Source organism: Etheostoma cragini, chromosome 6, assembly GCF_013103735.1.
Source record: "Etheostoma cragini isolate CJK2018 chromosome 6, CSU_Ecrag_1.0, whole genome shotgun sequence".
NCBI classification, from domain to species: domain Eukaryota; kingdom Metazoa; phylum Chordata; class Actinopteri; order Perciformes; family Percidae; genus Etheostoma; species Etheostoma cragini.
Window position 1 is genome coordinate 8,878,433 of NC_048412.1, and position 13,557 is coordinate 8,891,989.

The 13,557-nt window shown below is 39.9% G+C and overlaps 1 long non-coding RNA gene across 1 annotated transcript in view; it reads right to left on the minus strand.

Moving 5' to 3' along the window:
- The window catches only part of LOC117946540, an 18,587-nt gene extending 5,849 nt beyond the window's left edge, over positions 1-12,738 (minus strand). The window contains exons 1-2 of the long non-coding RNA XR_004657051.1: positions 12,728-12,738; positions 7,578-7,587 (exon numbers count right to left, since the gene is read on the minus strand). This is a non-coding gene — a long non-coding RNA (uncharacterized LOC117946540). The remainder of the gene's footprint in view (positions 1-7,577; positions 7,588-12,727) is intronic.
- Positions 12,739-13,557: the final 819 nt, after the last annotated feature.

The window sequence follows — 13,557 nt, forward strand, 5'->3', positions numbered from 1 at the left end:
GGTAGAAATGCAAAGGAAGAATAAAACAGACCAAAAAATTAAACACACACAGAAATAAATACATTTAAAAAATAGGTACTTACTAAATAAAGTTGAAGATTATAACGGACAATAAATAAATAAGGTAATTATTACAAAGGTAAATATATATAAAGAAGCTAATTAAAAGAGATATATACATTTATGTCTCACTGTATAATTTAATTTATACCTACATTTATTTGTTCATTGTATTTTTTGGGGCAATTAATTGTATGCCTATTTATTTATTGAGCATTTATTTATTTCTGTATTTATTCTTAAATATGGTAGACCTGGTCCTCCATACAAATGAAACGCCAAATGTAAAACTTTCAATTTGAATTATGAATAAATACAGTAAATCCTGCATTGTTTCCTGGATAAATATTCAGAATTAAGATTGTTTCTGTCCAATTCTTACATTGCCAGCCTCTAGCTGGTTTCAGCCAAATATCATCACAGTTTTCTGAAAACAGCTATAAATAATCCTTGACAGCGGTGATGCACTAACCATCCCACCTCCCAACAACATGTTGGTCTCACACTGACATCTTTGTTATCATACCCCTATATAGCGGGGTTTATGGTAGCCTCGGTGTTCCCGGAGCAAGGTGCACAAACAATAACATGACGACACCAAGGCTGTGGTTTCCAGCGCAAAGGAATCGGAATTGTGCGCCCACTGCACGCGCTGTGCTTTCAGTTCAGTTGGGCCAGATTGGCGGGGCAGGTCGGCCTGTACAAACATCTGTGTGATTCTCCATGTATAGACCAGAGGGAGTCCAGCAGCCTTATGTGGTCACAGAGAGACACCACACTGCGACAGTAATGTTTTGCAGTAAAATGCTGCTTACAATAGATTGTTTTTACTACTGTTGCCAGGCAGCTTGCTTTTCGTAACTTCCGCTCTCTTCTTCTCTACTACTTCTTGCTTATTTACAGATTATTTTCTTTGTGCACCCTCTGGTGTTTGGGATAATACTGCAACAAACAACGCGTTGAGCATAAACAAGCATGCACGCTTGTAGCGTGCGCACCATCTATGAAGCTAATGTTGGAAACATAGTTATATGTATATATATCAATTCTTTCTATTTGGAACTAAAAAAAAATTAAAAAATGAACTAACACTAGTACAACCTTATTTTGAATGACACATGCCAAGTTTAGACATGCAACACGAAAGGAAACTTTTAAATATGTTCCATATGCTTTTCACAGAAGCCCATTCCTTTTATTCTACAGGCACTCTGAAACCAAATAGGACATCATTAACACAATAGTTAAAATATCCAAAATGAACAGGAAGGAACTCTAAATGAATGTCCTGTTTCAGCTTATACCTACGCATCTTTCTTACCATTTTGAACTGAATGTTAATTTCCCACAACCTTATTCAAACAAGAATCAATAAAAGGCTGGCTGACTCACATTTGTAAACTCACAAAATGTAAACATTTGTATTTGAATTGCTCACCATTTTGGTTAAAGTACTAATAAAACTATTCAAACAGAAAATGGGTACATTAGAAAACATAAAATAAATACCCATTTGGAAAAGAATATTGCAATATTTCACATCATGAATGTTATTCATGTTTTCATACGGTTTGTTACAAGTTTTCTAGCATTTGTCCAGGTATCTGCTAATTAGCCGAAATCTTTGTTTTGACAAAATGTTTGATTTTTTTTAGTGAATCCCAAAAAGAACCTAACTAGTAATATAACTAGTGATTCAGGCTGCAGATCACAGGTGTGTGCGGGTCAGGCACAAATGGTTCGACAAAGGAAACAACGTAAGAAACAAAAGGAGACAACACATTAATAATTTCACAGTTCACTTATGAATTTACTATTCAAGATAACTTTGTAGTTGACAAACTGCAATGTGCAAACAAAGTGGGATGATTTTTGGGCAGAAATAAGAACAGCCATAGCCAGTTGTTTGACTTGAGGCAGGAGTGCAAATGTCTGCACATGTATTTTACTCCAATCCCCTGAGTCGACTGATGGTATCAATAGTCATGAGTGAAATGGAACGTGGACATACAGATCAGTTTGTTTTGTACTGTCAGTGTCTCTCACATCAACCATCAGACCAAAATATGAAAAACCTACAAATGTACCATGTGAATGGAGGATATCATACATATTCATTCATAAGTTGGCATGATAGAGATGTCAACATTCAAATGCCTGCACTTCCACATACAAACAAAACCAGAAAGTTTTCAATAGTTTATATTACCAGTTGACTACCAGATCATGATAATTTACATGGATCATAGTAACAGCTGTAAGGGGCAGTTTCCACATTTAACGCTCAGTTAATTTACTCTGATGGGAAGGAGATAGGAGAGGAAAGGGAGTAGTTCCTCCCCTTAGAAGGAGAAAAGAATGGGACTGCTTCCATCGATGAATAATTACAAATAAAAATGTAAAAAGGAAACATCAAAAGGCAACAAAACTACAAAGAGTTTATGTTATTTATTGTTAGAAATTCATTAAATATTTTAGCGTAGCCTCTTATTTTTATACTGTCCTACCTGACACAAAGACAGGCTGTGGTTCAGGTTGGGGCTGTGAAATGAATGTTTATCTGATAAAGAGATGGCACCTTGTGTGGCAGTCACTTTCACCAGTAAATGAATGTGTGTGTATGGATGTGTCAGTGTGAATGATACATGTACTTTGTAAAGCACTTTGCAGATGTTTTTTTTTTTCAACTTTTAGAGTATCCATCAGCTTTTGGAAGACATGGCACCTCTTTGATTTTCCAGAGTTATGGCCAAAACGGCTAAAGCCCAATGTTTTTTTACTTAAGCTCATCACTTGTAAGATCTTCTGGCTTTCCAAGAAATTTGGCCTGGAAAACTACACACGTGTTTCAGCAGTAAGGTCGAGACAGCTGAGGTAACTATGGTTCCCTAATTAGTCCTACTTTCTCTTGGGACATGGAAGGTATCTTGACCGTTCATATTCAGAGCTCATTCAGAGAATTAGACAGGGTGTAGTAACGTTACGAGCCGCTAAAGACCAGAGGTCTGCTTTTAAGGGTTAATTAATTCTATTAAAATAAAATTATTTCCGTTCAATGACTCATATTAGCAAGCCTGGTGAAGACATGGATAGATTGGCTGGCCTTTCTCCATTGTCCACAGCTTAACTTTGTCATAATTGTTCAAGCCTTTTTTCTTAAAGTATCTGATCCAACAACATGATTTAACATCTACAATAAGGAAATACTTAAGGGAAGCGTAACAAAGATATGTTCTCCTTCTCTGTCAAACTACCATCCTATCCTCTTCTCTCTCCACTGATGACTTTCTCCTCAACTTCTTCAACCCAGTTGTAACTTTCTCCCCGTTTGTGCTCTCCCTCTACACTCGCCTTTTTTCTCTCTTTACCCCATTTCTTCCTCCCTCTGATTATGTTTATTAGACCCATTCTCTGTTTCCAGTATTGGTTCATTAGTTAAAGCTTTTTGATTTATGGTGGGTGTCACCAACAAGCAAATCCTCACATCTGGACCTCTGCAGGACCTCTGTGTGCAAACACAGGAACATGAAACATTCTCAACTGCACACAAAACACACAAGTGCACAGCTTAATGCACAGCATTAAAAGCACACAGATTCACTGATTTACTTGCAAATACAGTCCACACACATACACACCAGAACCTTTCCAACATGTAGTACGCACAATCTTCATTTATTGCCATGACAATGATCAAAAACATTCCCACCCTTTTTTTTTTCTCCGTAAAGCCCCTGAAGTCAACTACACACATGCACACGCACACAAGTGTTGTGTGGCGTCATGCAACAGATCCCAGTGTACTGATCCAAGACCTTGGACAACAACAACATACTGTAGGTGTTGCCACACTGTGCACAGGTCGCTGGACAGTCATGATAAATTACCAGTTTTTTGGGGTGTTTATGCACGATGTTACACTCACTGCTGTGTCACTCACTGTAATGTCTGTAATTAAAAATCCAAACCTCCTACTGCTTTATAAAATGGTTTACTCCGATGTGAACAATACTATATATTTTTGTTTGTGTTATGTAATATACCTTTAATGTTGCTGCTGAGCATAATGGCCACAGTGGTCATAAATAATAAACCAGCTACCTTGACACCCTTGATGAGTAATACCTGCCCTCCGCTTTGCCCTGCGCCCTCCCTCCCTACCTAGCAGTGTGCTGAGAGCAAATCGCTTATCATGTGTAGGCAGTTTTATCCTCTTCTTTCATCCTATTCCCCTCGCAGCTCTTTTTTTTATTTGTCCCTATGTCTAGCTTGAGAAATAAAAAATCATGTGCTCACGTATCTCATCTCATTTTCACAAGTCACGTGGAGGCAGCACCTAGTCAGTGCCAAAACATGCAGCTCATTCCAGTTCAGTTTGTTGAAGGTGTTCAAAACACAGCTGACACTGGAGCTCCCCCACCCTATCACTCTCTGCTTTTTAATGCCTCTATATCGCTTTTTCTTTCTCCCTGTCTCTTTTCATTTTCTGTGTTTTCCTGATTATTTGAACTCAACACTGCCATAACAAATACATAGTTGCCACGGATACGTCCCTGGAAAACACAACGGAATATCCATTCTGAGAAGAGGACATCTTTAAATCCCTGGACTACAAGTGTTGCTTAACGCTATAGGACTCCTAATAATAACAAGTTTAAAAGATCTGCATTTTTATTGTATTGTAGTTTATTTTAGATTGCTGGGGGAGGTGATTTAAAAAGTAACTGTCAAGTGCCACAAAATGGATTTTTCATGAGTAGACACCGTTAGAATGTCTGTTAGGTCAACCTGTGTCTATGACTTTCCCAGATGAGGTCACCTACTTTCTGCTCCCTGACAGCACCTGACCACCACTTACTCATGTTAAACGTAATGTCAAATGTATAGTGTGTGTGTCTGTCTGTTTGTTATTATACAGTTCATTTCTCGCAGAATTTTTTTCTTTCTTTCCATGTACACATGCTTGATGCCTCTGGGCTTGAATGTGTGTGTGCTGCATGTGTGTGATCATGCTATAGGGAGTCTCCTGAGCTAAGGAAGAGGTGTGGTAGGCGTAAAAGGTTAAAGGTCTTCTCATATTCTAGAGTCACTGGTCCTTCCCTGGAGATGAGAAAAACAACTGAAGCATTGGTTTGCTATGCATAGCTTCCCTCCATGTATCCACTTGCAATGACACTTCAGACAGCATGAATTTGAATGATATGAATCCACAATTTTATTTTCACTCTCTATATTTTGAGCTCACTAAACTGGAGCTACTGTACATGGCTAAAACATTCTTTTTAAACAGGCACTCAATTTTCACTTTTGGTGAAAATGTTTTGGCAAATTTTTAGGCAACTTTTTTCCACTTATCTATATGAAATGTTGAGCTCCCACTTCTTTTCTGAAGTTTGGATTTCCCACGGATTAATTCATTTTAGGTGCCAAAACATACTGCCATAACAGAAATACTGTGCCTCATATTCTCTCCATCACTTTATTTCCATATAGTCTCAGGACTACTACTACTCAAGCCTAATTTGGTCATTAGAAGAAAACTCACCTCCTCAATGCTGTCGGGTATTACTGCCGGCTGGCGTTTTGGAGTAGTTTACATAACTTTGTGTCAAATTCCCCCTTCTGATTACAGCATTACGTATGAGCACTTAAGCCTTCTCTTTTTTTTTTGTGAGGAAGGTTAACTTCTCATGTCTCGAGTGCACGTGTGTATAGTTGTCAAAGTGCTGGTACTTATATATAAGGGTAGTGTCATGGCAGAGTAATTGCAGTTCCATGTTGCATACATTACAAATACTGTATACATAAACATTTTAGGTGTGTTTGGCTCAGGAAGAGTGATGGGTCAATTTGCCAAAGTCTTTTGAAGCTTAATTTTTTTGGCCTTTAAACACGGAATTAGTGGGAAAAGTTACCTTTTTGCTTTTGTTTCTATACAGTACATAGCAACCTGATTTTACCAAATCAAAGTCACAACATCATCATGGGTAAGGTAAGGGTTTACGCAATAACACATGGGCAACAGTGTTCATTTTCTTATTATCTAGTCATTACCAATATTGTTGTTTTTTTAATCACTTTTGACCCCTATAGACCTTATTAGATTTATTCACATTTTGTGTATTTATTGTGTCCAAAGCGACATACAAAACCCATCAAGAATAAGTGCCAAAAGCACATCAGGTACAGATAGAGCTGAAAATCATCAGCATAGTAATGGTACAAAGCATAACAAGTAAACAGACTATAGGACTAAGGGAGGAAATTTATATAAAAAGAAGGGGTCCAAGCACAGATTCTTGTAGTACATCAGTGGAAATAAAGTGACGCTTATCTCTGCCATGCGACTTCGAGCAATTGCCATGTGATGTAATACTCAAAGCAAAGTAGCACAAGATGCCTAGTTGGGATAGGGTCGACACGAGCATTTGGTGAATCACCATGTCAAAGGCTGCTGACAGATATAGCAAGATGAGAACTGATAACTGGGCTTCATTTCAATCTAGCTGTGTTTTCATTCGGTTGTCAAGTGAAGTTTAAGTGAACATTTAAGTGACATTTAAAATGTCACAAAATGTGAATTTGTCACATTTCCATCAACTTGATCGGAGCCAATAAACTAGGCTACTGCGTGGTCAGAAGATTAACGCTATATTCTACGCATGGCAATAAAGTAAACGGAGTAGAAGAAGCAGAGGTTGCTAACCGGAAAGACAACAAGTCGCCTTATTGATCAAACCCATATACAAGAAAAAAATAAGTGGACGTCTTGAGAAATTTGGTTTGATGAGCAAGTTTTAATTGTTTTTTCATATCAGCTAGCATTGGCCATGTTTCTTGCTACCGGAGTCAAAGTTATGTTTTGGAAATATTCGGGAACATTCATGTCAGTTTAATGTTTGGGACGTCAGAACTTCGCAAAGGTATTTTCCGTATCCCAGTTTCGGCATAAACTCTGTTCCATACAACTTTTCTAATCTTCAATATGTGCAAACAAATATGCCAATAAAAACTAACTAGGCTACTAGCCTAGTTACTGGATGTGTTCCAATTCTTCAAAGTACTAGAAAGAATGTCAGTAAGATTTGCTAATACTGTTGACTAATCAGTCAAAGCGATTAATGCAATTTAATAGTTAGATGCAGTGGTGAAAGTCAATAAAAGATCCAACAAGGGGGTGAGAAAACATGTAGTCTATAGTCCCCACCCATGTTTTCCCAAGACGGGACCCCTCTGTCTGAGGCTATCCAGGTTCTAAAACACACACACACACACACACACACACACAGCCATGCTTAGATACAAACATATATACTCACACGTATAAGAACGAGAGTTCTAATGCATATCTTCAAGTTGACATACAGGCGTTTGGCCCTCTTGAGGATACTGGAAAAGCACGCATGCAACCTCTCTTAAGCCTGTGGAAGTGATGCAAGTTAAAGCATACAAACAATGCACTCACCAAATCCCCTCTCTGCTCAAACCTATAAAATGTGATATGACCTTGAACACACTCAGCTGAATCTGTCCTAAATAGAGACATAGAAGCTGTGTTTCATTTGTGGCTTAAATAAAGATTTTATTGCCGTTGTGGAACAGTTTGAATTATTAACCTATTTCAACACCAGGGTTAACACTTTGAGCTGCCCGACTGGCTCGTTCAGTTTTATTAGTAGTCAATGTAAAAAGAACACAAACTTAATTACAGACTTGTTGAACGAGAGTTTGATTGATACCAAATTGTCTTTTCTTAATCCAGACTTTGACATTCTAAGAACAATGGTTGCAAGGAGGACAGTGGAAACTGAACTTGTGTGGTGTCAGGAGAAGGTTGACATCAGGTCCTGTATGTAATGGCTTTAGCTTCAAACATATCCTGGAAAGGCTGGTGAGCTAATGGAAAACCTTGATCTTTTACAGAGAGTCTGCAGATCCCAGCTGGTTCTCTGGCTTCCCTTTATAATGGTTGAATTACAGGATGGTAAGAAACTACTGAAAGGGCTTTTGGGGGCAGCAGTAGCCAGATGTTTAGTAGAAGAGACATTTACGTGGAATATAGCCCGCTTAAATTCCAGGAAAGGCTGGTCAGTATGGTGGATGTGACTGAGCACAGGGTCTTTTCTTCTCCCTCAACAGCTCCTGCTAAAGAAGCACATTCTTACTCTCATCACATCAAAAAGCAATGCTTGGTCAGGTGACTTTGACTCCAAAAGTGTCCTTTAGTTTCATATATAGACGCTCTTGGTCGGGACACATGGCGTCACTTTTTGATGCTCTTGGGACTCATGTCTGTTCATTCACTCATCTATTCACTCATATTTAGACTTGCTTGGTTGTGACAGCTCCCCCGCGACACGATACCGGATAAGAGGAGGAAGATGGATGGTTGGATGGATGAATGGTTGAGACAGGACGTTCGTTTAACTGACATTCGGCACAAGAATGAGTTAGCTTTAGGAAAAGATTGTGGGTGGGGTTACAAAACATACGTTGGGGACACCAGAGGGACACAAACCCCTGTCTCTTGGCTGAAAGTCTGGTGTTCCACCAATCCACCACCCCAACCAACCATGGATTTTCGTCACACTACTCTCTACCACTCTTAATACTACGTCATTTTACAGCCCCATGTTTGCATAGCTGCTGCTATGCCCGATGTGTTTCATACAGACACTAAAGGTTGTTTTTTTCATCGGTATCCGAAGCTGAGAGGCACTAACTGACCAAGCGTCAGTATTTTACGAGTTGGGAGTGAGAATGGGCTGGTTGGAGTGCCCATCAGCAACGCACTGAACAACTACTCACACCAGACAGACATGTCACGACCAGTCTTTTGTTATTAACTTTTGTTATTAAATCAAAATTTACAGGGTGTCTGCATATTTTGAATTTAATAATTGAACACCTTTTTTTAATTGAGGCAAATATTCTTGCAGACATTATTATAATAAAATGATTTGATTTGGGTTAAGGTAGTATTTGAAAGCTTTTGAAAGATTGGCCTGTTCACACATCCAGCGGTCTCCTGCAACATTAAAGTCATATTTGAAATCACATTTCTGGCCAACGGCAGACCAATATTTAGCGGTCAGCCCTTAGCCTCATGGATGCATTTAGAGAATGGTTACAGCGATGGAGCTTACAGAGAAAGGTGCTCCATTAGAGAGGCTTCAGACAGAGGGTGAATACAGGTGCAGCAGTCATTGCAGTTACTCAAATAGAAAATCTGGTATGTGCATGTGGAGATGTGTTTGCAAAAGTTCATGTATATACAGTATTTGTCTTTTAACTGTGTTTGTGAGGTCCAAATATTCTCAGCAGGACAATTCAAATACCATGTTTAAGGGCTTCTCTCAGTCCTTTGGAGTTAGTGTTAGGATTAACCTTGTGTCATAATCTGTTTTGTTTCTGTCTGTGGCTGAGTTTCCACTTCTTCAAAGGCCGTCTGTGGCCCCTGAGGCCCTCATAGACAATACACAGGTGTGCCCTTTGAATAGACACATACTGTCAACATTTCAGTCAAGCGTTCTCAAAGTATAAACCCTGGTAGGATGCTTGCTCCTCAAACTATAAAGGCTCTTCAGCCAACAAGCACTTGTGCTTTAGCTTAGAGCTATCAACATCTGCTGGACTGAAGTACTGGATGGGGCTCCTGCTGCTGCTCTAACATGTGAACATGTTTCAAAATGTTGCTTTGAGAAAAAAAGCATGCTCAGGTCACAGAGACAAACCTTCTAACTACTTAGCTAAGGTAAAATAACACCTTAATAACACCCAGGATAGAGTTTAATAAATGAATTACTTCAGGCTCACAAACCAAGTTTTAGAGAATTTGTAGTTCAGAGAATGCTTACAAAATATTTTGGTTTAGGTAACAGACATATTTTCAGACAGACCTCTGTCACAACACTGTAGTGTCTTTTGCTCAGTCGGCAGCACGATCCTCTAGATTGCTCAGTTATTCTTTTGTGTGAAGCTCATACTCACAGGAGTGGGCCACTGACCTCTTTCACCTGGAGGGTGAACAGTAACCGGTCATGTTGTCTGTCTGGATGGATGATCACGTGGCTGAATGCTTGGTAGACTGTCTGTTCACCTCTGACCCTCTCTCTCTTTCTCTCTCTCTCTCTCTCTCTCTCTCTCTCTCTCTCTCTCTCTCTCTCTCTCTCTCTCTCTCTCTCTCTCTCTCTCTCTCTCTCTCCCTCCCCCTAAATCTGTCCTTCCGGCTCTCTCATGGTCCATTTACCCAGAGGGATGATTCTGGGGAAAAACCTATTGGAATCTTATTAATATAAAAGTATTTGGAAAGATAACTTAGATATATAGCTGTAGTGTAAGTGATACCCTGTCTTTCAAAATAATCTTGGCCCAAACTGGTAAAAGCAGCAGGCCACCGTAACACTTGCGAGGCAAAATGTCAATAAAGGTAATGGACACCTTTTTCCGCCAAGATCGGTAAAAATTAGCAATTCCATAAAATAATATTGCTGGTCTTGACACTTTGTTTCTCTCAACATAGTCCCAACTCTCATTTTTTAAAATCAAATTATTAAGTGTGTTCTTCTACATTTACTATGACACAATTTAAACCTCTATTTAAAAAAACTGTAATTTTATGATTCTTGATGCTTGTCCACCAAGAACAACTCATTTATGTTCAAGGTCATTGGCTCAGCCTGATGTTCTGATTAGCCTTCAAGATGGAGAAATCCAAAGGATGAGACATGAGAGACTCATTAGCGATGTTCAGTCTGAAGCGAGGGAAGACGTGACTAGGTCAAAACAGTCTGCTCAGATCACAGTCAAATGATAAGAAGCCACACCTCGGGGATGGAAAATGTGGCTTAGAAGGCCACAAGATTTGGCCACTTTTTTTTTTTAAATGTCAGTAATTCATTTTGTACTCAGAGAAAAAAATGTGAATATCTATAGTAAAGCTCATGGGATGGCGTTAAGCTCATGTCAGGTTTGTCAACATTTGTCTCAGACACCTAAATCTCCAACACGGGCAGCAGGCCCATCCCAAGTCTCCTCCAGCCCCCGGCCAGGAAGGGGACCTGGAAGGCAAGCGACTGATGGTCAAAACTTGACCCACAGGGGCCCTGCCGAGCTCAACCTGTTGACCAATTGACCACTGGATGGAATATCATAAAAGATCTAGATTATAAGTCTTGGGCGCCCGGATAGCTCAGTTGGTACAACAGTCGCCCATTTATAGAGTGTTCACTCCGACCTGCGGCCCTTTGCTGCATGTCATTCCCCCTCTCTCCCATTTCATTTATTCAGCTGTCCTATCAAGAAAGGCATAAAAATGCCCCAAAAACTAATCTTAAAAAAAAAGATCATGGAAAAATCTAGCAGCTTGTACAAGCTTCTTTATCTAAAAAAGTAAGAACATAACAGACATATTCGCAGTAACATTGTGGAATGTAATGGAACATAGAACATTGATAAATGGCTTACAGAACTACCATGTAGGTGGTAGTGTTCCAAAAACAAAGCCTTGGGCTGTGGTGCAAAACCCAAACAGTGGAGTAGTCCTTTTTCCCATGGCCTGACAAACACCAACTGGCATGGTTTGTTCATGTTGACATGTCGGCCAAATAAACCCTCTACCTTTGGTGTTTTTAGCTTTCCGTGAATACTCACAGACTAAAAAAATTGCACAGACTTCAATATAAAGCCCACGGCAAAGCATAGAAACAATATGTTGACAGTGTATATTTCAGACCTGTGTATGTGTGTGTGTGTGTGTGTGGTAAAGCCATTTAACAGACTCCTTTTTTCCACTAAATGGGCCACGGTATGATGCAATATTCCCTTGGTAGTGAAGTCATTTTTTTGGTCAAATATTCACGTTTATCATTGGCTGGTTCAACACGGAGACCACAGCGACAACCCAAATAAGATATGGTGTTTCTTAGAGGCACTTGAATGTGCCATCAGTACACTTTTCAGTTTTCCCTTTCTAAAGTTGTGTTTTTTAAAGTAAATAATGCATGATTGTTCAGGGTCATGAACCATTTTGATTCTGTGGACTCATTATATACTTGTGTCATCTTCACAAACTTGCTTAAGCCTAATAGAATTCATCTATAAGTCTACAAAGCAAATCCACTATGTACACAGGCATAGTGTCTGTGTAACTGCTGTAATATATGATCATGTTAATAATGAATGAAATCACTTAGATACATTATTTCTACCTACTGTGTATTGGGTTTATTATTGACACTATAGTGTATACATGTGATTAATGAATGTTGATGTAGAAGGGCACTGCAGAGCATAGCAGGATGTAGCAGGGCACCCCAGAGCATAGCAGGACGTAGCAGGGTACCCCAGAGCATAGCAGGATGTAGCAGGGCACCGCAGAGCATAGCAGGATGTAGCAGAGCACCCCAGAGCATAGCAGGATGTAGCAGAATACCCCAGAGCATAGCAGGATGTAGCAGAGCACCGCAGAGCATAGCAGGATGTAGCAGAGCACCCCAGAGCATAGCAGGATGTAGCAGAGCACCGCAGAGCATAGCAGGATGTAGCAGAGCACCGCAGAGCATAGCAGGATGTAGCAGGGTACCCCAGAGCATAGCAGGATGTAGCAGGGCACCGCAGAGCAATAGCAGTATGTCACAGGGCATTGCAGGACGTGTAGCAGGACCACGAGCAAACTCCCTGAACCAAGTAACAAAAGTGGGGAGAAAGTACTCTGGGGAATGACTTCCCAGAGCTAGGTTTGTAACTGGGATTTCTGGGACATGGATGCACACAATTGGAAATATAAAGGAGAGAGGAGCTCAGTGTGTTAAAGGAAATCCCCCGGCAGTCTGAAACTATAACAGCCTAACGAATAGAGACAGGGTAAAGAGAGGAGGCTGGTTGGGCTGTACTGCCCTGCCTCTCTCTAGTTTTATTATATTATTGATTATATGGTGGATGAATGTGATGACTATGACAGGAAGCAGGTGGGCCGGGTTAGGCGGACACTGCAACTCCTCACTCTCTAACTATAATCTTTATCAAAGTGGAGAGTTTTAAGTTTACTCTTAAATGCGGGTGACGGTTTCTGCCTCCCAAACCCAGACCAGAAGCTGATTCCATAGTAGAGGAGCCTGTTAGCAGAACACAAGTTTCTTTCAATTAAGAAACGTTGCCAAACTTAGAGCTGTTTCACATTCTGAGCTTGAGATTATCGTTAATGGATTTACTGTATATCATTCCGGCTTGATTGCAACTCCATTGTCACTTGTCTTAACACTTGTCCCAGGACTGTCTACAACTAGTCCAGAACTCTGTTACGGGGTTGTTGACCAGGTCCAGCAGGACCAATTTTATACTCATTACATTGGCTTCCAATCAAGTTCAAAATGAATGTATGTCACAGGTTAGAAAGAGACAGATGGAAAAAAATAGGTAAACTGACATTGAGGATTTATGAGTTAGACGTGGATTATACACTGATAAAGATGAAGAGCAAGGCAGAGAGAGTGGAGG